The sequence below is a fragment of the Mesocricetus auratus genome, unplaced genomic scaffold, assembly GCF_017639785.1.
Source record: "Mesocricetus auratus isolate SY011 unplaced genomic scaffold, BCM_Maur_2.0 Super-Scaffold_100003, whole genome shotgun sequence".
NCBI lineage: Eukaryota > Metazoa > Chordata > Mammalia > Rodentia > Cricetidae > Mesocricetus > Mesocricetus auratus.
Genome location: NW_024429188.1, coordinates 26,698,560 through 26,725,987, shown reverse-complemented (window position 1 = coordinate 26,725,987; position 27,428 = coordinate 26,698,560). Strand labels below are relative to the sequence as shown.

The following is a 27,428-nucleotide window of genomic DNA, read 5'->3' as shown; positions in this document are numbered from 1 at the left end:
TTCCTTAAAATGAACTATTTGCCTTCTTTCCTATGGAAGTTGGAGATAATTTCTTTATACATGGAAGGTTCTAGAATAGTTTCCCTCCAATCTCTGCAACTAGCTTCCTCACAGTCACCCTTTTTGTACTTTTGTGATGCTAAAGTCTATAAACACAGCATTAAATATTTATGGTTGATATTTGCTGCTTCTAAAAATACTCAGTGGAGAAAGATATGGACTTAATGAGGCCTCTGCTTAAACTTCTTGCTGAATTAATGGAGGTATTTTTTTGCAGAGGGTTTGCCAACTGCCCACAGCATCAGACTGCTAGTCCTTCACAACAGCCCTAGAATTCCAACAGAATTGGTTCAATGGGACTAAATAGAAACACCCAACTGTGGACTGTCTCCAAACTTACTGCTGCCAAGTGAAATTACTTTATTGGTGCATCTATGAAAAGTAATGAAATATACATAAATTCATGAGCTACCAGAACACACACTTTTTTTTCAGTGAAACCCATCTGAATGCTTTCTTATGGACTTAACCAAAGCAGATGTCCAAGCTAACATGCAGACTAGCGCTCTCTCTCCTCCCTCCCTCCCTCCCTCCCTCCCTCCCTCCCTCTCTCCCCAACATTTTCAAAGAAACCCCAATACTTTCCATGGAGAGATTTGTAAACAGATATATCTTCATGTAAAACACAAGCAAAACAATTCCAGGAAGTGAAATTTATTACATCAAACCCAGTGTGTACTTTGAATGAACACTGTATAGAAAGAGAGGATTAAATTCATAATACACACATTTAGCTTCCACAACTTCAGCAAAAAGGCAAAAGTGAACATCAATATCATGTTATGTTGACTCTATTCCCCCTTGATAGGAGAAAACAGTGGGGCACTTCACCTCCAGGATACCCCCAAATTACACTATCCCATTCTAATCACCTGAGTAACATCAGACCAATCCCAACTGCAGAAAACATAAAACATAAGAACAGGCCTCAATAGGGTGGGAGGCTGGGGGGGGGCTGGTAGGAGGGTACAGGAGGAGGGGAGGGAGAGGGAACTGGGATTGACATGTAAAACAAGCTATTTAAAATTAAAATAATAATAATAATGAAAAAGAACAGGCCTCCTCCCTGGGCTGTCTATGGGGCCCCTGGTAACGGAACAGCATTTATACCTAATGTATAAACGGACATTGGGGACCCATTCCCCATAGAAGGATACTCTCAGCCTAGACACATGGAGGAGGGCCTAGACCCTGACCCAAATGATCTGAGGAACTTTGATGATCCTCCATAGGAGACCTCACCCTTTCTATTGAGCAGAAGACAGATGGAATGGGGGTCTGTGAGAGGCACAGGAGAATGGGAAAGAGAGGGAACTGGGATTGATACATGAAATCAGATTGTTTCTAATTTTAATTTTTAAAAAAAGCTGACTCAAGAAAGAAAGAAAGAAAGAAAGAAAGAAAGAAAGAAAGAAAGAAAGAAAGAAAGAAAGAAAGAAAGAACAGGCCCCCCTCTAAACTGTCAAAGTCAACACATACAAGGCAAGTCTAAAAAACTGCCATTGATGCACAGAATCATAGGACAAGAGGAACCAGGCCACAAGGTTCCCCGGATGTGGTCCTCAAACTGAAAAAGAACATTTGTGGAATAATGGACAAGCTCTGAAAAGTCTGAAATGCAGCTAGCAATTTAACACAGTTAAAGGGAGCATCTATGTGCAGCTTTTGTTACAACTATCAATTTTGCTCATGCTTTGATGAACTGAGCACCTGTGTATCAGTCCTCCAGGAAAGCTCTTAAGAAGCCACTATAGAAGTGCTGCCCTTTGTGATTCATGGGGTAGCTCACCCCCAGCACGAGTATATCATACAGAACCACCAGCCCAATGTGTATGTGGTGGTTTGAAAGGAAAGTGGCCCCCATAGAATCATGTGTTTGAATGCTTAGCCATAGGGGGTGGCACTATTAGGAGGTGTGGCCTTGCTGGAAGAAGTATGTCACTGTGGGAGTGGGGTCTGAGGTCTCATATGCTCAAGCTACACCCACCATGGCACAGTCCCCTTCTGCTTGCTGCCTGTGAATCAAGACGTAGACAGGGTAAGGTCTGTATAATCCAACAATGTCTCATACTGGAGAGCCTGAGAATCTACTGGTAGTTGTTCAGTTCACAGGGCTGGATGTCTCAGGAGTTCCAACCTGGTGCTAAAGACCTAGAAGATTCCTACAGAGTTGCTAGTCTCCAGTCTACACTGGAAAGCCAGAGAAGTTGGTTCTAAATTGGTGAAGATGCTGCAGCAACAAGACAGATGAACCTGCCAAGCAAGAATGAGGGCAAGCAGGCAAAGGAAGAATGTTTCTTTCTTCTACACCCTTTTATCTGTGCTGCCACCAAAAACTGCCACCTAGATTTAGGGTCTTCCCGCTTCAAATAATCTGACCCAGCAAGCGATGATTTAGTTGATTCAAGATACAGTCAAGTTGACAGCCAAGAGTAGCCATCACAGTGTTCTGGTGTGTGAATGTGAATGCAATTGTCAAGGTCAGAGGACAAGCTTTGGTGTCAGTCCTCACCTTCCACCTAATTTCAAACAGTCTCTTATTGTCCACAGCAGCTGCATACAGCAGGCTAGCTGCCCATGAACATCTAAGCAGTCTTGTCTCGGCATGACATCTTGCTAGAAATAAATGCTGAGATTACAGGCTCTATAGCATGCAGCCTTTTTTAAATAGGGGCTCTGAGAATCCAAACTCAGGCTCCTACACTTGTGTATAATCCCTTTAGCACAGTGAGCCATCTCCCGACCCAGCCACACTGTCATCTCTTAAATCATGGCCAAGAAGGCTGTGATGTAGCTTAATCACAAACTGCCTAGTATGTGTGAGGCACGAAATAATGACAACAACAACAACAATAAATAGGACTAGAAAGATGGCCCAGGTGTTCACAGTACTAGCTGTTCTCTCAGGCCACCTGGGGTTCAGTTCATAGCCCACATGGAAGCTAACAATCAATAGCAACTCCAGGGGGCTCCCACTTCTGGCCTCCATGGGTTTTGCATGCATGTGATGCACTTGCATGCAGGAAAAACACCCACACGCATAAAACAAAAATAATTAAATCTTTAAAAATAAACCTCAAACAAAAAGCAGAGCAAACTATAACCAAAAGTCTTGCAAATAGAATGAATATGACAATCCTGGATAACTATGGGGGCGGTGTGTGATGTGAGTACAGTATATATAGTACAGCCAGTTCCATCTGCCAGTGTGTACTGCACCAGGACTCCTGGGTCTCAGGATACACATGAGAGCATCAGTTACCTGCAGCAGTTCCAGGTCATCTGTTACACAACCACCAAAAGATAACTCATACAGTGATTGAAAATGGTGCATATTTTCTTACATCCTCTCTCTGCCAATCAGTATTACATCATTTTCAAATAAGCATGTAAACAAGGAGCAACAACAAAAATAAAGCCAGTGCGAAGAGCCATTAGTTACTTTGCTTTTTTGGTGTCATCCAAGTATACTGGGCTATTTACTTAATTTTCAGATGCAGAGCGGTAGAAACCAGGAAGCATTTCTAATTGCAAATGTTATAAAACACATGCCTTGTTTATAACAAAGACCCTGCTGAAAGCTCTTGAATTACCATGTACTCAACCTTAATGTCATCTAGTTCACTTAGTAAATTACTTTAGGAATTTGAAACAGGATCTCTGTGTAGCCTTAAACTCTGTATCTTCCAGTCTCAGCCTTTTATCACAAGATCACTGCACCATTCCAGCTATTTCTTAGCAAACAAACTCTTGACATGAAGACTTACAGAAGCTAATCCCCTGCCCAACATTACAGAAGAACAGACTCCAGGGAAAGGGAACCTGCCTTTGTGGGTTTAACGACTCAAGACTCGTGCTGTATCATGAAGCAGAATTGGGCCTTCCCTCCAAAGCACACTTCTAAGCTGTTTGGTCATGGTCTCCAGCATCACAGAATCAATGACTGCACACATGCCCGCTACCTTGGACTACCCCTGTGAAGCAAGATCTTCATAATGCAAAGTGTATCCCCCACCCATAACACTGATACTAAAATCTGAGTCTCTAGGGCTTGCCAGTTTGTGGTCAAGAGTTGAGCTTGATGGCTGGTGATTTATCACCAAGGTAACTTGTTTACATTTGCAGCCAATACCACTAAGAGGAAACCAGAGGTCAAGACCTCCCTTGCTATGCCCCAAGACTTCCAAACACAGAGCATTTCTCAGCAGGCCATCTGTTTGCATACCACACTTCCCTGAAAAGAGCTAAGAGTGCTGAAAGATGTTCAGCTTAGCACCCAAGACTCCAAGGATCAGTTCTCTTGGAGTCTTCTCTATAGAAGGGCCTTTGAAGTTGGCACTTTGACTACGTGCCTCAGGGCTAAGGTGCTTCTTCTCTTCCTCCGTACCCATCACTAGAAAAGGATCAGAACTTTGTCCAAAGTCACCAGCCTCAGAGAGCACCCCACCCCAAGTAGCTGAAGACCAGTCAAAACTCTGGATGTGACCCGAATACAGATGCAGTAGAGGTGAAGAGGGCACTAAGCCCATGTCTGTACCAAAGCTCACTGCATTCCACCTGTTAAGCTACCTGGACCAAAACCCACCTAGTGTTCAATTCCAGCTTCTGTGTTTGCCTTTGTACCTCACTGCTTGAATCCTATTCTTAGGTATAGAAACAGCCTTTTAGAGGGCATTGTACATTGTACTTGGGCAGAAAAAACTTGCTCTATGTACACGCTCACTACAAAGACAAAGAATATGACCTGCCTGGATTCCTTTGGCTGCTCTCTTAGTGTCTCATGGACAGCAATGGAAATCTACAATAAAAGTAGGGTTAGAAGGGGTGGTGTGTGGCAACAGTTATGCGCTGGACTGGGTCCCCCAAAATGACATATTTTAATCTGACCTCATCTTTTAAAAAAGAACCATTATTGAGATGTTTCAGTGGTTAAGAGCATTTGTTCTTCCAGACCCGGCTTCGACTGAAAGCACCTATATGTTAGCTCACAACCATCTCTAAATCCAGTTCCACAGGTACTAGGCACACGCATGGTACACATACACACACACAGGCAAAACACTCATATTCATAAAGCATAGTAAATGGAACTGAATTATGTTGGGCACACTGGTATATGCCGATAAAAATTCCAGCATTGAGGGAGTAGATAGGTGGATCAGGAGGCATTTAAGGCCACCCTTAAGGCTACATAGTGATCTAGAAGATGAGGTTAGACTGCAGCAAAACCTTCAATCTAATGTGTATGGTATCCTCTTAAGATGGTCACGGAAAAGCAGACACTCAGGAAGTTTATTTTCCCCTGTGGACCCAATGACACCTTTACGTTTAACTTGTGGACTTCAGAAAGGGAAGACAATTTATGTTCTAAATTATTCCAGTCTGGGCTACGATATGACAGCAACCCTGGGAATTTACAACAACTACAGACACAGTGTGTTTCAAGGCCACTCACACAGTGAATATGCAGGTAGGAAACAGTCCTTCTGGTGGGCTTGATCTGCGATTTGGACCTGTGCTAACTGTTGCACAAGATCATCCATGGTCTACTGTGAACCTCTATAGCAGTGATTCTCAACCTGTGGGTCATGACTTCTATGAGGGTCAAGGGACCCTTTCATAGAGGTCACATATTAGATATCCTACTTTTTTTACACTACAATTCATAACAGTAACAAAATTACAGTTATGAAGTAGCAAGGAAAATAATTTGATGGTTGTGGGGGTTCACCACAACATGAGGAACTATATTAAAGGGTAGTAGCCTTAGGAAGGTTAAGAACCACAGCTGTAGAGCCACCATCCATGTGCTGGTAGGGATTACATACCAAATTATGAACTTGGTATTTTAGTGACATCAATGAACATAAATAAATAAGCATCTTGTTTTCATAGATCCTAGTATACACTGTCCTAGTATCCATTTTCACAATCCAGGTATCCACAGCTATATACATATATCTTTGTAGTCAATTTATTATCTGTACTGTTTTTAAAAATTAAAATTATATATAAAAAACAGGTTTCAGATCAACAAAAGAGAAACTGATGAGGACCAGGTGCTTGCCACACAGGCGCGAAGATTTTGGTTTAGATCCATATAAATGCCATGGAGGCATGGAAGCTCACCTGTAATTCCCGGCACTCAGAAGATGAAAATGTGAAGTTCCCAGGGCAGTAGCTAGACCAGCCAAATGGGAGCTCTGGGTGCAAGTGAGAGAGTCTGTCTCAATGAAAGACATGGAGAGTAATCGAAGAAGACATTCACACCAACCTCTGATCTCTGTATTCACATACATACACACATACACATGCACAGACACAGACAAAATTCTGAGGACTTGGGGATGTAGCTTGGTGACCAAGTGCTTGCCTAGCATGTGCAAAGCTCTGGATCCGAAGCCCAGAAGCACCAAAATAAAGTACTATAAAAAGTTGAAATGCCTTCTAAAGTAGAAAGTCTCATGGAGAGAAGAGTGGTGAGCAGCTTCTTACCTAAGCAAAAGGTAAGAACGTGCTTTCATGCCCACCTTTTGGGATGTCTCAAATGTGAACAATCCTTATTAACTGGGAGAACTGTCCAGTGCACCATCAGGGAGCTCTCACCGGGGCTTCTCATCCACAAAAGCAGATCCAAGCACACCAAGGCCACATGGACCAAAACAGACATTCAGTACTGAATCAATACTGAGCCTAGGTTTGTGGTTAGAGTTCCTGGGCTCTACTGCTTCTGGGTAATTCAACAAGAAGCAGTTATATGAAAATGCGTAATACTTTAGGGTGACTAAAGCTTTCCTGACATTTTCAAAGGGTATTAAACTCATTATATCATGTGTGTTAAGTATATAAATTATAATTTTTACCTCCATGTTCCCCAAATACCATGTGTCAAAAGCTGGCCTTTAGCCTGTGGTGTTAAGTAAGGGGGGCTAAAAAAAAACCTTTAGGAGGTGGGATGGAGGGGAAGTAAGACCATTAGAGGCATGCCCAGAGGAGATAACGGGACCTCAATCTCTTCCTGACTCTCCTTTGCTTGGCTGCCATTAGGTTATTAGGTACATGGTTTTGCTCCATTCGATGAGGCTTTGTCCAAAATGACTGTCAAGCAACAGAAAAATTCTGAAATAAGTTTGTCCTTTTTATAAACTGATTTATTTTTGATTATTTATTTCAATGAAGGAAATCTAACACAACATACATCTCCTAAGAAATGAAGTGTAATAAGCTTGTACATGGGGAAAAGATGGAGATTTTTGTCAGCTCTAGTGCAATACTCAGGATATACTAAATGGATAAATCATACAATTTACTGAAGAGGCTTCCATCAAAATATATGTAGAGACCAGTACAAAAAAAAACACATAACCAACCAGAATACAGATTTACATAGCTCACTCCCAAATGATAGACCTACAATACAACTCCCATACCTAAGGCTCAGGTAACATTGAGGAAGGGGTGCTGAAAGATTGGAAGAGCCAGACGATCAGAAAGTTTGCTGTGAGATTGTGTCACCTAGAATATCAGAAGCTAATGCCATGAAGTCTCACTAACATGGCTGCCTAAGCATAATCTGAACAGAGACAACACCAACAGGCATGCTAATGTGGAAGGAGAAATACCCACAAAGCCTCAATCCCAGACAAAGGACCACAGGCAACTGAGGAAAACTTAGAGCAAGATAGACACTGCTCCAGAGAAGAGCACATCAACATCAAATGGTGTGCCCTGAAAACACACGTGCAAGTAATATACAAACTGAGAAGGCTGTATTTAGGAATAAATATCTCCATCTGTATGTGTGTGTGTGTGCACGCACGCGTATTGTATGTATGTATGTATGTATGTATGTATGTATGTATGCATGCATGCATGCAACAATAGCTAAAGAAGACCATGCATGAGTTTGAAAGACAGAACAGCAAGGACAGTGGAGATTGAAGGTGGAAAAGGAGAGAGAATATGATGTGATTATATATATTATAATCTCAAAAACTCTTAAAATATATGTATGTATAATATATATGTGTGCATATGTGCATGCATGCTGAAGGTGTAACTCAGTTATATAGCATATGCTGAAAATGCACATAGAGACAAGTTCCACCCCAGCATAAAACAGAACAAAAGTAACCCGTGTGTGTGTGTGTGTGTGTGTGTGTGTGTGTGTGTGTGTGTGTGTGTGTGTGTGTGTTCATGTGAGAAAGAAAAACTTCAAAGGCAGGTTAGCCTTTCCCAGTCAATGCTACCAAGTGCACATATCTCAACTCTTAAACTGCATGACACAGCTTTTACACTGGGATAGTTTCAGGATCCAAAGAAAGGCTCTATTGAATACAACAAGTGGCTAAAAACCATTCAGGTTCATCAAGCAACTAGAAAACTGGTTGACCTCTAGCCTTCATACATATGTACACATCTATGTAGCCACACACATCAACAAACACATGTGTACACACACACAAACAAGGCAAACTAGAGCCCAAGGGATATAGCTTCCTGAGAAGATTCCAGCTCTCAGCTCGCTATACCTTCTGAAGACCTTTATGGGGTACCCACAAGAACCCGTCTTTGGTGAGGGCAGGATCAGCTGTGACAGACACTGGTAGTGGCAGAGCTGGTGCCATTCCCCTTCCTCTCATCCCTGAATTCTGCCTGTATGGATTTATTTGCTCAGCCAGAGACTTAGATTTCATGCATCATTCTCCACACAACAGTGCTCCAGGACACACATGCAGAATGCAGGGCATGCCCTGGCCTGTCTTGTTCTATCCTAACCCTTTACCCCTGGGTAAAATTCCCAGTTTTCTTGAAGGCTTCACTACAAAGCTGCTACCTTTCTTCAGACCCTCCCTCAGTCCTTCTGGCTCCCGAGACACTGATTAATTCAGTAGGGTTGTACTGAGAGATGTGTTGGTGCTTTGGCTGATTCCTCCCACTCAGGCTATAAAGAAAACAAATTTCGCCGGGCAGTGGTGGCACACGCCTTTAATCCCAGCACTCGGGAGGCAGAGGCGGGCAGATCTCTGTGAGTTCGAGGCTGGGCTGGACCGATAGCCTCCAAAACAATACAGAGAAACCCTATCTCGTAAAATCCAAAAAAAAAAAAAAAAGAAAGAAAATAAATTTCATTCATCATTTTCCCTCCTGGATCCAACAAGGCACCTACAGTACTCGGCCTGGGTTGGCTGCATTGACACAAACGTAGAAAACTACCATGGGTTTCCATGGGGCTAGGTACACAATACTTAGCAGTGACTTTGTTTTACCAGTTTGTAAAGAAGTATAGAAGTATTTCCAAAGAGACCAGCTGGGTCACAAAGGTACTTACTGATATGATCTAAGATGAGGGGTATGCATGTTTCTGTTGTAAAGAAAAAATGCTATTCTCTATGGCACTCACTCCAACCCATGAAACCATGTTCCATGATCACAATCTCTCCAAAACTGGCCAAATTCCTATGTTAAATCTCCATCCCCAAGGTGATACACTATAAAGAGGATTGGGCTTTTGGGAAGTGATGAGGTCACAAGTGTGGAGTCTTATGTGCAGGGGTCAATGTGCTTTAAAAGGGATCCCAGAAAGCCCCCTGAACCCTTGCTTGTGAAGATACAGTAAGAAGGAGCCATCAATGAACCAGGAAGCAACCATCACCAGATACCAATCTGCTATACTGTGATGATGAACTTCCAATCTGCAAAGAAATAAATCTCCTGTGAAAGCTACCCAGTCTGGTATTTTATGATAACTGTCCAAATACACTAAGTCGCCCTGCTATGTTTGGTAGGCTACGTGAACTAAACGTATTTGTGCCTTTATAATATCTCAGCTTACAAAGGGTTTATTGAATCTGAGCCCCATTGTAAGTTGAAGATCACCTGACCTGATTAATTAAAGACAAGGCTTGCATTTCGGGAAGCTATCAGAAACTCCACCCCCAAGGACTAGGTGTTCCGAAAGCTAAGCTACAGAAGCACTCCTGAAGACCACTCATGACTTGAAGACTGCTGGGTATCAACCTTTCCATACATTTCAGAGATTCTATTTTCTTTGAGAAGCCATGTCTGTATCTTTCAGCATTTAGAATACATTCTGCCCCTGTGGGGTGTGATGGTGGTGACAATGGGCGTTAAAGGCTTTCAAAGGGTCATTCAAGATTACTCTAAATTACTATCTTTGGGAGGAAAAATGCTTACAGAGATACACAGGGAAAAGGCAACAGGAGATTCACAGGGCCACAATTCCAGCCTTTTAAACACAACAGCAGTTGAGTTCTTGCCTAACATACATGGATAGCTGCACTTCACCCCAGCCCTGCAAAAAGGAATGAATAAATATGGCAGGCAAAAGCATCCTATTCTTAACTAGCAAGTACTCCAAAGCTCCACAACTGCTCATAAAATCTTTTCTGCATTGCTCATCTTCCGTGTGTGGGTTTCCCTGTCCATCCATGTGCACATAGAGACTAGAACAACTCTGCATGCCTTTTTTCGGGAATCACTGACATTTTTGTCTGAGACAGTCTTTCACCAACCTGACACTCTCCAGGTAGGCTAAAGTAGATGCATGGCCAATGATCCTCAGGGATCTGCCTGTCTTTGCCTCCTCAGAGCTAGGATTATACCAAGCTTTTGTACCTGGTTCTGAGGAGAGAACTCGGGTCCTCATTGGTATAACTCCCCAACCCTGTTTCCCATATTAAAAAAAAGAAACTGTATGTGAATATACTTGAAAATCGGTGTATATTTTGTTTAAGGTAAGTTTTACTATATAGTCAAGGCTAGCCGAGGTTTCTGTCATCTTGCTTCCACATTCTTTTTTTTAATATTTCATTTATTGTGTACACAGTCTTCTGCCTGCATGCCAGCAGAGGGCACCAGATCTCATTCAATGTGGTTTGTGAGCCACCATGTGGTTGCAGGAAATTGAACTCAGGACCTCTGGAAGAACAGTCAGTGCTCTTAACCGCAATCTCCAGCCATCTCTCCAGCCCCATTGCTTCCACCTTTTATGTTGGAATTACAAGGTGCACCATCACAGCCATCTTCTTTGACACCACTGTTAACTCTTATTTCTAACATGTCTAACCTCAAGTCTTCTATCCACTTAGGTCTCAGTTCTCTTCCCTCCTCATTATATTCATTATGTTTTGTCCTTGACAGATATTTGAGAACCAATGCCAAAAATTTATTATTTCAGTCCAATTACTTCTAACTAGATACTCCAGACCATTACCGTTACAAAGAATTAGGAGATTGGCCTTAGTCTCAGAATCAGACTGAGGCCGGTCTATCTCAAACACAACAAAGCTAAACAAACAACACCCCCCGCTTCCCCCAGTGTATCCTTACCTGAAACCCAGTCAAGTCCTTTTACATGCAACAGAGTTACTCAACTACTGAGGGACATTCTCTAATACACATTTTGTTTTGTATGCTCACAAGACAATCTGAGCTACCCTGAACATTATCCAGCCTGCGTTTGAGGTGCTATGTGACACTAGTCCTGGGGAAACATGAATAGCGTTGATGCAATCCACATAGGGAACCAACAACAGACCAAATGGATACTACCAAATTCCATACTAGTAAACCAATGAGTTTTATTGGGGTTACTTTTAAGAATACGGATGAAGGCCTACTTACAGGAGCAGAAATGACTAAAGACAGCTGCATCACTAAAAGCCCACCCCAGTATAGTTGACAGCTCATGAAAGCTGGAAACCTGGAGCACACGGCACACACAACCTACAGGCAGCTCAGCCGGTCTGTCTCTTAAAGGCAACTGGGCTGGTCTCTGTTCCAGGTGGTTCACATGCTGTGAGCCTCCTCTAGGCAGCTCAACTTGTCTGAAAGTGGCTTTCAGCAGGCCTTATTGCTTATACAGGCTTGAGGAAGGAGAGACCTACCTAATCTGATCAGTTTCAAGGAGTTCCTAAACTCTGTGGTTTGTTTAATGTATGAGCTTAGAGAGCTTCCCAGCAGCATGGAATGTTTCACTTCCCCTGAGACTATCCTGCATCTTAAGGAGCTACCCACTGAGATGGAAGGTTTTTATCTGAGGAAATTGCCACACAACACATGGTTATACCCTGAAGAACATACAACCTATCTTATTTCTGAACTTATCCTTGCTCACATGTCACACAGCCATCAATTGAACTTTAAATTCACACCCAGAATGGAACATTACTCAGAAAGGCTACCCTGGATCTTAACTGGAACATTTCCAGAGATCAACAAACTGCATTAAGAACTGCCTCTGTGGGTGGCTGTCACAGATTGGATAGGTGTTGAAGACTTGGATATGTAACAGCATGCACATGTCAGCTTGGCAAAATCTACATCATGAGAGCTAACCCCTCAACAATGAGGTAATCCATTGATAGATTCCTAAATTGATGGCATTGTTAGGCAATGGTGGAAATTTTAGGAGTATGATTCAGCTAGAGGAAGGAGGTCACTAGGAGACTGTCACTAAAGGGTAACTTTGCACTGAAGACTTAGGGTCCCACTTTCTTCTGGTGAGCAGCTCTGCTCCTCCACACCATTCCACCCCAATGCTCTACCGACCTCAACATAGAGTCCATAGGTTGACAATCAGTGTCTTCCTCACTCTCTGCCTTACTATTTGAGGCAGAATTGCAAACTGAACACGGAGATTGACTAGACTGACCAGCAAACCCCAGGGGTACTCCAACCTGTACTCGGACTATAAGTGTGCACCTTCTTGCCTGGCTTTTACATGGGTACTGGGGTTCAAACTCAGGTCTGCACCCTTAAGCAGCAAGCACTTTACTGAGTGAATCATTCTCCTATCCCCATTTGAGTCTTCTCCTTTGTAAAGGATTTGTCTGTGTTAGGTTATTTTGCCACAGTGGTAGACCATGACATTTAAAGACAATAAGCAGAAAGCTCTGGAATTTGATTTCTGTCCCTACAAGAAGCCAAGGCAACTTGCAATGTAGTTTAACTTACCTGAACTCAGGAGAAGGGAACTAAAAGCTGATTTTACAGCCTTAGAGTTCAGAGAGGTGGTTTCAAACTGGAGGTAATTATCCTCCCGCTCCCTGAGGGAGCATTATGTAATGTCTGGAAAGACTTTTGTCATATGAAAGGAAGCACAGTGGCATGGTGCTTATGAAATTGTTGGGGGTATTATTTTGCATGAGGAACTTTACAGTGTATTGTAGGACACTTTTACAACACTCCTGGCCTTTTCCCATTAAGTACCCTTCCCTGAATCACGACCCTCAACAAAAGTCCTCCAGGGAGCAAAATATCCCTCAGGTTTTATAGAATGATCAATCCAGTTGACCCTTCATTTTGTAGGGAATTAGGAGGGCTGACCTAGGTGTTAATTATAACTCCTTATTTTGCCTAGCAAGCTTGAGTAACTGGAAGGAAGGAGGTATATATAGGAGAACCATCTTTATAGTTCAATATTTTCTGAGCCTTATCAGCTTGCAGCACAGTGAACAGTAAAAGAGAGCCTGCCTCAAACGAGGTGGAACATGAGGACCCACAACCAGAATGTCTTCTTTAACCCTAATTCATGGTGGGGTATTATTTGATACTGAATTACAGTATCAAACTCAGCTTTATTCCACCCATTCATATTTGTTCAATATTGTTGCCAAAATGTCAGCTGTGAGTACCAGAATGGACAATCTGCTGTTTCTCAGTGGTGTAGCTCCTAACAAACCAATTCAGGATACTGGTTCACTTAAAAGAGATACATGAGTTAGCTTTAAAGCTATGCTGGTTTGCATGGGGTGTGTTAATCGTTAATAGCTGCTAAGGACCAAGTCAGGCTTCCTTTTCATCTCTGGCCTTTGAGCAGGCGCTCTGGAAAGCACTGTTTCCCATTTGAATGCTCCATACTGAAAAACCTAAACAAGACTAGCATTTGGGCAAAGATGTAGTCACATGTGGAACACGATCGTTCATCTCCTATTCAGTAACCTGTCTCCAAATACACTACACATCACGTTGATTTAACCATAGTTACAAGGGAACAATCTTTCCTATTTGAGTTTCTAGACTCTTCCACACTTCGTATGGTAGCTTTGGAAGAGCCGATGTATATACATGTTTGGCACTGCCTTGGTCATCGGTCACACAGGACTAGAAATTCCAAGGCCCATCTGGCAGAGGCCATCTTACAGCCTCTGAGATGGCTGTGCTAACTGTGGTGCTGTCCTCCTTAGGCAAATCAGAAGTCCAGTCCCTATGATGTTAGCAGTGCTTGCTGTGCCAGACACGGTCTAAACCAACTTTTCTACAACAGGAAAGAACAGTGTGGGAGCACAAAGGAGAAGGGAGACTGTCATTAGGGACAGGGTCGGCTCCAGCTTTTTTGATATGGCTCAAAAAGCCTGAGACTCAGACCTCCAATGCCTTTACTGACTGTAACTTTTTTTATTGACTGTAACTCTGGGCCCCCTTATTGGGAGATGACAGAATGCAAGGATGAAATGGAAGTTTCCAATCCTCAAAGTTCAAGTTAGAACTCCTAAAAGGACTTAAGTAAAGAACCCATAAAAGGACTTTCTTACCTCTCTATCTGTGGGGTCCCTGAATGCTAATACAAGGCAACTACAGCTAGAAAAGAGCAGAGGAAAAAGTCTCTGGTAGACACAAACACTCTCAAATATTCTCATAACACCACTATGAACAACTCTCTGCAGAGCACTTTGCAATTCAGACAGTATTAAGAATTTTTAAGGCATCTAGAGTGAAATTAAATCATACAGACAGATGTGGATGGGTTATATGAACATACCCCGACACTTAACATATAGATCTCACACACCTGTGACTGTGGTATCCATGGGGTGGGTCCTAAAGCCAACAGGCACCACAAGAGAAGATAAATGTCTACTGTCAAATTTGGAAGGCTGAGTTTGTGGAGCGATAAACCAGCTTACAAATAATTCAAGACAAAAATTAAATAGGGTCTAGGTGTGTGGCTATCAAGTGGCAAGTGCTGGGTTCCAACCACAGCAACAAGCAAAGAAAGGGAAAAGAAGAAAAGAACAGGGAAGGGAGAGGAGAAAGCCTGTTTTCAACAGGGAATAAACCTGTAGTGGAGGCTGGGGTGACTAGAAGGAAAAGAGAAAGGAGGAGGGGTACAAGGAGAAGGGAGGAGAGAAAACATAATAGGGAAGTACTACACATTGATTTAAAGACAAATATATTTTCCATCTAGACGAAGGAAGAGTAAAAAATGATTTAAAACAACCATTCACCTTGTCAGTAGTCCCCTATCTTCCTTAAACTGTAGCTGGCTCTGGGGCAGGGAGCCTCACAGAAGATAAAGTAAGATTCCTGTGAACAAAACAGATTCCTGAGGTCAAAATCACTATCAGTTCTGGTTAGGGGAATCTGTTCTGGGTCCACCACCCCAGGTAGATGTCAGGCCATGAGCTTATATATCATTTTTCTCCCCCATGATTCCACTAACAACAACAACAACAACAACAACAACCCTCCCTCCCTCCTCCCTTCCTCCTCCCTCTCTCCCTCCCTCCCATTAATCAAAAAGTAGATGGAAATGTCAGGCAAACATGAACAGACAAAATGTGGCCTATACACATAACAGAAGAAGAACAGTGTGTAATAAAGAGAAATGAGGTTTAAATACTGACTGCAACATGGATAAGCTCCAAACAACACATCGGTGAAAGAAGTCTGATCTAAAGGAACAAAACTGTAGGATTCTGATTATGTATGGTCTCTGGAGTAGAAAAACACAGGGACAGAAGAAGAGTAGAGATTGGCAGGGGCGGGGCAATGCGGTAGGGAGTGACTGCCACTGACTGGGGGGATTCTGCAGAAAATGAACCTTTGCTATAACCTCATGAGTTACATGAGTCCACGTTTTAAATATACGCTACGTGTTAAGTGGATGAACTGTACACCGCAATTAACATAATTTCTCTTGATATCTATTGGTTTGCATCCCTTCTGTTCCCAAAGAAGGCACCTCACTCAGTTCTTTGCCTGGGCTTCACAAATGGGCAATGTCTATTGTCCCCTCCATGCTTACCAGACCAGGCCAGAGTCTTGGTGTTCCCCAAGATGAAATTCCAACAGACAAACCTTTCAGAAACATGGAGCCAGTACAGAATACTGCAGGACATTAATGCTTATGTGAGCACGCCTGACATTTGGCAGAGTACCCACTGTTCTTGAGGTCTGTCTTATGCACAGGGGGTATTTAGAGGCACCCAGAGACTGCCCATCAGATGCCTTAGCACATCAAAGATGTAACAACCACAAGTATTTGAAGGCCTTGCCAAGATTCCAACGAAGGACACAATGTCCTTCATGAGTGTCATACTCATAAGAAGCCTCATAGCGTACAGGCCAAAGTCCTAATAATCTGTCCCATCGGAAACCAAGTGAAAACTAACTTTCCATTTATTTTTATTTATATATCCATTCACTCATTTTTTGAATAATAAATTTTTACTTGTAAAAAGGGCCATAATTTGTATAATTTAAAAACAAGGATTTTTTTCAAAACTTATTATTTCTTATCCTATAATGTCTGACAAGCTATTTCGTTTTTCTTTTCTTGAAAACGGATACCTTTCTTACAAAATATATCATGATTGTATTTTTCCCTCCCTCTACTCCTGCCAGTTCCTCCCCTCTGGACCCACTCCCTTTCTGTCTCCTATTAGAAAAGAACAGGCTTCTAAGAGATAACAAAGTGTAACAAAATAAAATGAAGCAAAAACTATCATATCGGAGTTGAACATGACAACCCAACAGGAGGTTGGCACAAGAATCAACACACCTACTCATTCTTATAGTCAGGGGTCCCATAAAAATACTAAGCTGAAAGCTGTATCATATATGCATTGAAGCTGGTACAGACAAATGTAGACATTTGTTTGTAGCTTCAGTCTCTATGAGTTCATACGCAACTTGCTTAGCTAATTCAGAGGACCATGGTCTCCTGGTGTCCTCCATAACCTCTGGCTCTCACACTCTCTGCAGAATTCCATGAGCTCTGTCACTTGCCCATTTTTAAGACAGTGCCTCCAGTAACCCTGAACAGTCTGGCTCTGAGGCTGGCTTTGAATTACTGTTCCTCTGCCTCCAACTCCTCAAGAGCTGGAACTAAGATATATGGCACCAAGCCCGGGCTTCTGTTCTCTTTTTATTCAAGAAACACAATAAATCATCCACATACAGACCATAAGAAAAGAATGTACAGATAGACAAGGAAATTGGATTCACTCAGATGAACTTTGGAGAAGGTAAAATGAAATTACTAATGAATAAATACAGCATATGAAAAAGTTTTTCAAAGATTTAGCTCGGTTATGGGCAATTTCTAGACACCCTGGATGTTGTGACTGGTCATGGTCCTTAATTTCTCAATAGTGGGAACAGCTATAACAACACGAACACTCACAGGGACTTAAAGCAGATAGGATAAGGGACTCAAAAGATGGCTCAGTGGTTAAAAGCACATTACTACAAAGGACCAATGTTCAATTCCCAGAACCCACATGAGGTGGCTCACAACCATCTGCAACCCAATGCCCTTTTTTGGCCTCCACAGGCAGCAGCATATACATGCACACACCCACACACAGGGAGCATACATATACAGTATATATTTGTTTTTAACGATAGGGTTAGGGAAAGCAGAAGGATGTAAGTGTGGTTGTAGGCACATATGCATACACACATGGAGTTATGTGTATATAAAGACTAGAGAAAGATGCCAGGAGGAGGATGAGTGTGGTGAATGCACACATGTGTGGAGCTGTGTGTACATAGACAGCAGAGAAAGATGCCAGGTGACTTATTCTCTACTTTATTCCCTTGAGACAGAATATCTCAGTGAACCTAGAGCTAGGATATCAGCCAGCAACACCCAAAATCCTCCTGCCTCTAACGTCCACAGCACCAGGGTACAGGCATGCACAACCATGTCTTGCTTTTTACATGGGTGCTAGAATCAAAACTCAAATTTCATTGTACATTGACCTAGCATAATTACTCATCTTCCTAGGACCTAAGGAGGGCCCTTTACAGTTTTAAATGAAATTTTCCTTATTTATTTAGTGGAGAAGGAGGGAGTACACATGTGTGGATGAAAGAACCACTTTCAGGAGTAGGTTCTCTCTTTCCACTGTGTAGGTCCCAGAACTCAGGTCATCTCTCTGGACCCTAGACAGACCCTAAGGGCTCTTAGCACGCATCAACACTACAAACATGGATGAGGAGATTCTAGCTCAGTTGATAAAGTTCTCGCCTTGAAGCATAAGGACCTAAGTCCCATCCCCAGCGTCTACTTGGAAAGCCCCAAGCCAGTGAGACCCTGTCATTTCTGAGCAAGTTTATCCTCTGGTCTCAAAACACGCATGCACATGTGTACCTGCACGCACATGAACACGCACACTCAAATTTAAGAAAGAAGGAACATATGGCTCACGAACCTTCTTAAAGCTTTTTCTAATGGTATGTATCTACTTCAAGTGTTATCTTCCTAGTCCTTTTCTCCATCGAGGTGGCTGAAGAACACTCCAAAGCCAGTATGAAAGAGACACTTGCTGTGCCTGTGACATGCTCAAAAGAGCAGGCTATTGCTCTGGGGAAACACCTACTTATTAAACAGCAGACAACTCATACCATGCACTATAACTCTTTGCTGTTGTACAGCATGCCCGGTGAAACAAAGAGTTTCCTCAGCATTGACACACAAAGACTCCTGACACAGAGTATGCAGATCTGGGACTCCCCTGACACAGATGTTGGTCTTGTGCATTATAAAAGAAAAGTCACCTGCATCTCAGTCATTGCTTCCTGATCGTTTCCTCCTTAGGACTCCTAAGGAGAAAATAGAGTGGGCTTTGGAATCCATTCCTTGCATGTAGAAACAATGTGTGGTACCAGCAAACTGACTATCCTGATATAAAGACAGTCAGCATTCAGAGAAAAACATTTGATTAAAATGTTGTGGCTTGCCATCCAGTCAACATTTTTTTCCAGTCAACTTTCTATTATTAAAAAAAGTCAAATTTGTCAGGTGGTAGTGACATACATCTTTAATCCCAGCACTCAGGAGGCACAGGCAGGTGGATCTCTGTGAGTCTACAGATTGAGTTCTAGGACAGACTGTTACAAAGAGAAACCCTGTCTCAAAGAAACAAAAGTCAAACTCTTGATTTTGAAAGAAACTATCTACACCTTTAAGTAACACATAACACCACTAGTGTTTGCTTCAAGGAAATGCACATTCAATAATGTCCACATTCCTGAGAACTTCTGTTTTTCCCAGAAAGCTTACTTTCTGAATGATTTCAATTTAAATTCTCGCATAACCACCTTACTACTTGACTGACATATTTGTCATATGCTACTTTGCAGTTTCTGCCATCAGTACATGAACAAGCTTCATTTCCAAGCATTGTGGTTTCTTCTACTATGATAATTATTATCAGTGTTGTCTGTTGGCAAGGTGTCCTGCCTTCGTTGGGGGGAGAAACATTACAATAATGTGCAGTATCAGAAGACTCAGTCTGACAATGCCAGCAGCATTCTCCCTGTCAAGGCCAACCCTGTCCTCTGCCACAGGAGTCCCAGTTGTACTAGTGCACAGGGAGTCACTTGTTTTATCACAGTGCCTAGTTCTACATGGCGTTAACAAAGCACTGTTTTAGTCCTCTGTGGATCTATGCTCCCTCTGTCTGTGCCAGCTTGGCACAATTGGGAATGTCAATCCCAACACCTAGGCCTGCATGCATTACTAATGACCAGTAGCACAACTTGAGTCTCTCCAGAGGCCAAAGCCTCCCCCAGAGTGGGTTAACAGCAGGGGATGGGGATTACCAATAGGAATTTCAAAACTTCTCTTTTAGAATTTAACAAATCAAAGTCTCTTTATTTTGCCCAGACTAGACTGGTATACCAAATTAACTTTCCAAATGTTCTGTTAAAGAAACTGACAAGGGCACACAAGTGCAGCTCGGCCTCTTTACTTGACCAAGGTAACACTAGTCTTGGGCTTTTTAAATTAAGATGTTCTAACATTTACTGGTAGTTGTTAAGACCATTACATATGTGTGGTGTACATACACATGTGTATGCATGCCTACCTGTCAGGGATTTATGAGCACATGGTGCTGATGACTGGGGAGGCCAGAGGTTGACACTGGTTGTCTTTCTCAATGGCACTCCTTTATTCATTGGAGGAGTGTCTCTCAGTTAACCCACAACTCTAAAACATAGGCTAGTTTAGCTCACCAGTTTGCTTTGAGGATGCCATTTCTTCCTTCTGAGAGCTAAAATCACAGGTGGGCTGTTTTTATGCCCACCCAGTATTAAGGTTTGCGGTTATGTGGAGTCAAATGCTAGTCCTCACATTTGTCCAAGTTCTTCAACCACTGAGCCATGTCCCCAGTCTTCTTTGCTTTGTTTGGGGGCAGGTGTTCATATAGCTTGTGCTGTCTCACAACTTACCATGTGGCCGAAGATGACCTCTTGCCTCCATCTCCCAAGTGATAGGAACACATGTTAGGATGCTAATATACATCACCACACCCAGCTTTATGAGGGACTGAGGACTGAACTCAGGGTTTTGTGATTGCGAGGCAAACACTCTACCAACTAACCCACCCCCCATATACACACTTCTTAAAATAGTCAAGTATACAACATCAAATCTGCAGTTTACACTTAAAATCAGAACAGCAAAGCGAGAGACAGGGAAACCACCACAAGGCAGTCAGATGCCTGGCTTCCTGTCTGAGCCCTACCATTACCAGCCTACCTGTGCATACTGCCATAGTTCTGACCTCATTCAGAATCCCTTGACTCCTTGCTTATAAAACTGGAATTGGCTGCTTATCCATAACATATCATAGGGATCCTGCCGAGCCTGCTCAGCAAGAAGCAGTTTCTCCAAGTGGCACTATAAGATGGTATATCCCCACCTTCTGTGTGCACTGCACGCCAGTCGCACTGGGAATATTCTCCAAATGTCCATGTGTTAAGAAAGTCTTGCTCCCTAGGGTGGCACTACCAGGAAGTAGTGGAAGATTTAAGACACAGATGTGTACAGGAGGAACTTAGATTAATGAGGGATGTGCTTGTGGAGATAAAGTCCTTGGCCCCTCTTCTTCCACTCTGTTTCCTAGCCATCATGGCTATCATGAGGTATCTTTGCTACTCAAGCCTGATGACCTGAGTTTGATCCCTAGAGCCCACAGTGGAGGAAGAAAACCAACTCCAAAAGTTGTCCTCTATCCTCTAACCTCTATGTGAAGGTCTTAGCATATATCACACCCTAATACAATAATAAAGAGTTTTAAATGTTATGGAATCATTTTCTAAAAACTGACCACTTGGTATTGGGCGAGCTTATGATTTTTAAGAAGCAGTTTTAAAAATAAGCATTAAGTCAAAAGAGAAGGTATTTGCCACTTTAACTTTATATAATTTACAAGTAATTAAAGAATGAACCTGGTAAATACTGAGCTGGGTCTAAAACGATGGCTTTAGGAGAAAGGAAGATGGCTGGATCCCCCATTCCTTCAGGCATACTGTCTGGGCCTGCAGAAATGAATCCCTTCATCTCATCGTGCAACTCCGTCTTCTCTAATAGATGCCATCCCAGCTTACTCTCTTGGAGTGGCTAGCTCTTAACAAGCCCTGAGGCAAAACACCAGGCACATGCACAGACTGGGATTCATCAGTAGTGCTGACCAGAATCTTGTGCAATTAACTGTCACCTAGTCTATCTTATTGCATTCTAACTGGATAAGCACCCCCTGAACCCAAGCGTTACTTACCTTCCAGAGATGAAAACAGCTCCCATATGCTACTCTTCAGGAAGAAAAGGGGGGAGGGGCAAAACTTGCAATACATTTAAAGGTATAATTATCTCAATTATCTTCATCTACAATGTTCTGACATGGTGTGTCACTAAACCTGGAGCTCACCAATTTGGTCAGACTAGCTAGCTGGCCAGTGGGATTTGGTACAGTGACACCTGGGACACTTTACTGTAGTGAAGGTTAATAGTGCTAGTAGAAGGAGATGGTCCTCACTTGTTTTTCCAGGATCCATGATGCAAGAGGTGAAAGAGAAAACATTTCCAAGGCTGTCACTACACTCTCTGTCCAGAAGAGTCCTTTCTTCCTGTTTGTTGCTGGGGGGTCACAAGAATGCCACACATAGCATGCTTAACCTTTCTAAGCAAAGTTCCTCTGTCCATAAATCCACTAATTATATGAACCCTTTCTAGCTGGACTCACCAGAAAATATGTGATAATTTTTAGTCCTCCTAAATGCATGAACTGGGCTGTCATGCTGGAAATAACACCATAGTGCAACACACCCCCACTACCTGCTGCCTGCAGTGCTATGCTTTTCCAGGAATTTTAAGACCTATACAGAATGATATGGACTTCGTTTAATAAAATGTGCCAGAGGGGAACACAATCCATTTTCTCTCCTGGCACTCCTGAGCCCTAACCTGGAGGCTACAGGAGAAGAGGACCAAAAATTGCTTTTGGTATGAGGATTGCAGGGTCATATTTAGGATACAGAATACCTGAAACTGACTACTCACACAAAGATTTCTGATTCTTACACAAGATGAAGGTATCTCACCACTCCTTCTTTATTAAAAAAGAAACCAACTAAATTCCTAAGTACCAAAAAGGAGAAGACAGATCAGACAAGGAATACATGGCATGTGGTGATGTAGTCTGTGGCCAATTAGGTCAGTCCAGGGCTCACCAGAGACAGCTAATAGTCTTATATATGTCAAAGGATAACCTCAGGTGCCATGCCTAAGGATGGCTATCTACCTTGTTTATTAAGACATGAGAGATCACCCAAGTCGGTCAATCTGGCTGCTCAGCAAGCCACAGGTCCACTGGTCTTTATTATTCTACTGCTGGGACAAGCTTGCATTACAACACCTGAATTTTGGGGGTTTTGTTTTCGTTTTTTAATGTGGCTTCGAAAGATGGAACTCAGGTCCTCATGTCTACACACCAAGCACCTTATTGACTGAACCATCTTCCCAGCCCCCTTCAAACTTCTTTATTTATAATTCATCAACTAGGCTCAACTGCAAAGCCATAAATCCATCTATTCCCTGCTTATCTGAAGTCACACAAGATTAATACATTCCCCCCACACTCATTGAAAAAGACAAATATCCAGAGTGCAAAGTAACAAATATCCATGGAAATAAACCTACAGAAAGACCCAGTCAAAAAGTGACATGTGCAGCCAAAGCCTGCTATTTTGGACACATATCCATACATACTGTAAATTAATCATTGTTCGTACAGAGGAGAAAATGTTTTAAAGTGAATATAAAGAAGCCCTCCATTGCAGCCAAATATGTTGCCTTTAATTCAGAGGTTCTTAAACAAAACCATGAAAGCTGGCTATGATGTTTTCAAAAAATATAAATTAAATAAATTCTTAGCCATAATTAAAGTTAATCGGTGATATAAAATAAAATGAATCTCTATGACTCCCAGTAGAACAGGAAATCTGGCTGTGATGATATATGCCTTACAAATGAAGACGTCTCTTTAGTTTTCAAAGGGGGGAAAGGGACAGCAAAGCTGTATTTTAGTTAGTTCACAGTAACTATAGTAACTATAGCAGAAGGCAGGAGTGCTTTAAAACACAAGCAGAACACTCAGAGACAACATAAAGTGCATTATCTCCACAATCTATTACAGATCATCTCACTTTTTTAAAGTGTATGTGTAGTGTGCACGCTTGCTTCCATGTATATGGTACATGCGTATGCCAATGTGTGTGAGTGTCTCTGTGTGTATGTGCAATGAATGGGTGCCAGGAGCCTTCCTACTTTATTTCCTAAGACAAAGTCATTCACTGAAACTGAAGCTTGCCATTTTGACTATTCTAGCAAGCTAGCTTGCCCTGGCATCCCGTCTCTGTCTCCCGAACCCTGGGGGTTACAGTAAACTGTCATGTACTAGCTACTGAATATGAGGGTGATAAATATCCAAACTCTAGTTCCCATGTTTGTATAACAAGTGCTTTATCCCGAGACATCTCCCCAATCCCTGCAGCTTACTTTCATTATTTCAATGAGCTGCACACTTGTTTCCTATGTATTGTCCATCCTCAACCAAGAGTTGGGTGAAACCTGAGTTGCCATAAACTAATATCCCTTGCCTGTATCTACAAGGCAGGTATTTTGTGTATGTATCCCCCTCCTCTGTGTGTGTGTACATGTGTGAACATGCCTGTGGAGGCAGATGTTGGGTATCTTCCTCACCCACACTCTACTTTTTTCGACATAGGGTCTCTCATAGAACCTGAATCTCACCACTGACTAGACTGGCTGGCCCATGAGATCTAGGCATCCTGGTTCTCCCGACCCAGCACTGGTAGTACAGGCTCCACTCTGACTCATGCAGTTTTTCAAATAGGGATGCTAGGGATCAAGCTTGTACAGCAAGCACTTTCCTAGCTGTACTATCTCCCCAGTTCAGGAGAATCCTATTCTCAGCAAAAGGACAGTGAATAAAGATCAGGAGATATCCTGTCTATTTCAATTATTCCATGAACACAAAGTGATACCCTTAGTAAACATAATCCCACTGGGATTACAAATACTGTTAGCAGACTGGAATTCAATCACATGTAAACACAGAGCTGAGTTTCCAATCAGATGCAACCTAAGAAGTAGATACCACATTTCCAGACTAATCAAGAACAACTTCCACATGAAGATGAAACCTCATCACCCTGACTACAGGAGCCAACTTATCCACACAGAGCCAAAGTTTATAGCTCTGCATGCAAGTATCCTTACATGGGGTGGAAAGAGGAAAGTCTGGTTAGGGTCAGAGAGAAGGAAGACAGGCAGAGGACTGCTACTTAGTCCTGAACAGAGGGTCCTGGCAAATATCTTAGGATAGGAGGGCAGCAGATGAGATCATGCTTATAGCATAATAACAAAAAGAAGTATTAGAGATCCTTCTGCTGCTTTTATTCTTCTATTGTTCTTTCCTTTGGAAGGTGAAGGACATCGAAGGTAGAACTTGTCCCAAAACAGTAGCAGAGAACTATGGAAAGTGAATTATCAAAGAAGCCTTTGAGAAAAGCAATATATAATTTTCCATGAGTGCATGTACCACCTCAAATTCCTGTCACCATGTGCAGTCATAACACATCTATCTTTGAAGTAAGTCTGTTCACAAATAACCTGATTTAAAATGGGCAATAGATTTTTAGTAGACATTCTTAAAAGAAGATAGAAAAATGGTCACACAGAGGAAAAGAATTTCTGAAAAGAACACCAATAGCACAGGAATTAAGGCCAACAATTCATAAATGGGACCCCATGAAACTGAGAAGCTTTACAGCAAAGGACACTGCCATTTGGACAAAGTGACAGCCTATAGAATGTGAAAAGGTTTTTACCAACTACACATCCAATAGAGGACTAATATACAAAGAACTTTAAAAACTGTGTATCAAGAAACAACCCAATTAAAAAATGGGGTACAGGGATAAACAGAATTCTCAACAGAGGAAACTCAAATGGCTGAGAAAAACAAAGAAATGTTCAACATCCTTAGTCATCAGAGAAATGCAAATCAAAACAACTTTGAGGTTCCATTTTACACCTGTTAGAATGGCTAAGATTAATAAAACTAGTAAGAGCTCATGCTGGTAAAGGTGTAGGTTACGAGGAACATGAACTCCTCCATTGCTGGTGGGACTGTAACTCAGCCACTATGGAAATCAATGTGTTATTTACTCAGGAAGATGGGAATCCATCTACTTCAATATCCAGCTATACCACTCTTGGGCATATGCCCAAAGAATCCTTCACCCTACCATAAGGAATCTTGCTTAACTATGCTCACTGTTTATTCATAATAGCCAGAACCTGGAAATAACCTCAATGCTCCTCATCAGAAGAATGGATAAAGAAAATGTGGTATGTTTACATGATGGTACATTGCTCAGGCATTAAAAAATGAAATTATGAAATTCACATGTAAATGAATGGAGCCAGGATTAAAATAAAAATCTTGCTGAGTGAGGTAGCACAGACCCCAAAAGACAAAAAATGCTACATATTCACTTATATTGTGGATGTTAGTTCTTTTTTTTTTTTTAGGGTTTCTCTGTGGCTTTGAAGGCTGTCCTGGAACTAGCTTTAGTAGACCAGGCTGGTGTCGAACTCGTAGAGATTCACCTGCTTCTGCCTCCCACGTGCTGGGATTAAAGGTGTGCACCACCACCGCCCAGCCTGGATTTCAGTTCTTAAGTCTTTGATAAGTAGGCTATATAGACCCACAGAGGTTAGGTCTAAGAGGAGGGACTAGAGGTGAGGAAGGATTTCCCTAGGAAAGGGAAATAGTTATGAATGGATGCGGGCAAGGTATAGAAAGTGAGTGTCAATTGGGGATGGGAAGGAAAGGGGGGCAAGGGAGGGAATATGGGGAGGGACAGGTAAAACTAAGGGCCATTTGAGGGGTCATATGGAAACCTATTACAGTACAAGCATCTTAAAATATATATGCGTATGTAAGAAATACAAATGGAATCACCAAATAATGGGAAAAGAAAGTCCCAACTAGACAAACATTTCTTGACAACAAATGAAACCTCTAGTGCCAGGAATGGGTAACATCTAATTGAGTTGTTGGCCAATGGGGCTCCATTAACATCCCCAAACAATGCAGGCAATTACCAAGGCTATTGGTTACTCTCCATGACTGATGGAAATGACCTATTGCTATAGACAACACTTACATAACCCATCAAACATGGAAAGGTCAAGCTGGTGCCTATCTAGAGCCTTCACCTTTACTGACTAGTGTCCATGTTATTGGAAGGTACTCTGCACACTACCAAAGGAGAAAGGTAAATGCCAACACAGCCACAAACCCTTTATCTATAGGAGTGACCTGCCTGCAAGGTATCTGGTGCATTAGTAACACAAAGCTTGTGGAGTAACCAACCAAGAACTGTTTGTATTTAAGGTCCACTTGATGAGATAGACCCTACATCCAACACTGCCTCAGTGGACAAGAACCTGAGACCAAGGACCTGGAGGAAAACCAAATGCTACAGTTCTGCTAAAGAATCATAACAATAAAGACATAACACTAATTGTATTCTGCTATAAGCATAGATCAGTGTCTTGCTCGGTCATCATCAAAGAAGCTTCCTCCTGCAGCAGATGGGAACAAATACAGAGACCCACAGCCAGACATTACACAGAGACTGAGAGACCCTGGAACACTAAGCCCTAAATGGGAGGTCTCCATCAAATTCCTCCACTCAGGGGTCAAGGAATAGTATGAAAGAGGAGGCAAAAAAGA

At 42.2% G+C, this 27,428-nt stretch overlaps 1 protein-coding gene across 21 annotated transcripts in view; it reads right to left on the bottom strand.

Moving 5' to 3' along the window:
* Tbl1x (transducin beta like 1 X-linked) overlaps positions 1–27,428 on the bottom strand; it is a 155,559-nt gene that overhangs the window by 53,560 nt on the left and 74,571 nt on the right. For 12 of the 21 annotated variants that reach the window (XM_013119054.2, XM_013119051.2, XM_040744158.1 and 9 more), the window contains one exon: positions 15,312–15,390. The exons of the other annotated variants lie outside the window; for them this stretch is intronic. The gene's annotated coding sequence lies outside the window, so the exon portion shown is untranslated. The remainder of the gene's footprint in view (positions 1–15,311; positions 15,391–27,428) is intronic. 21 annotated transcript variants of the gene reach the window in all.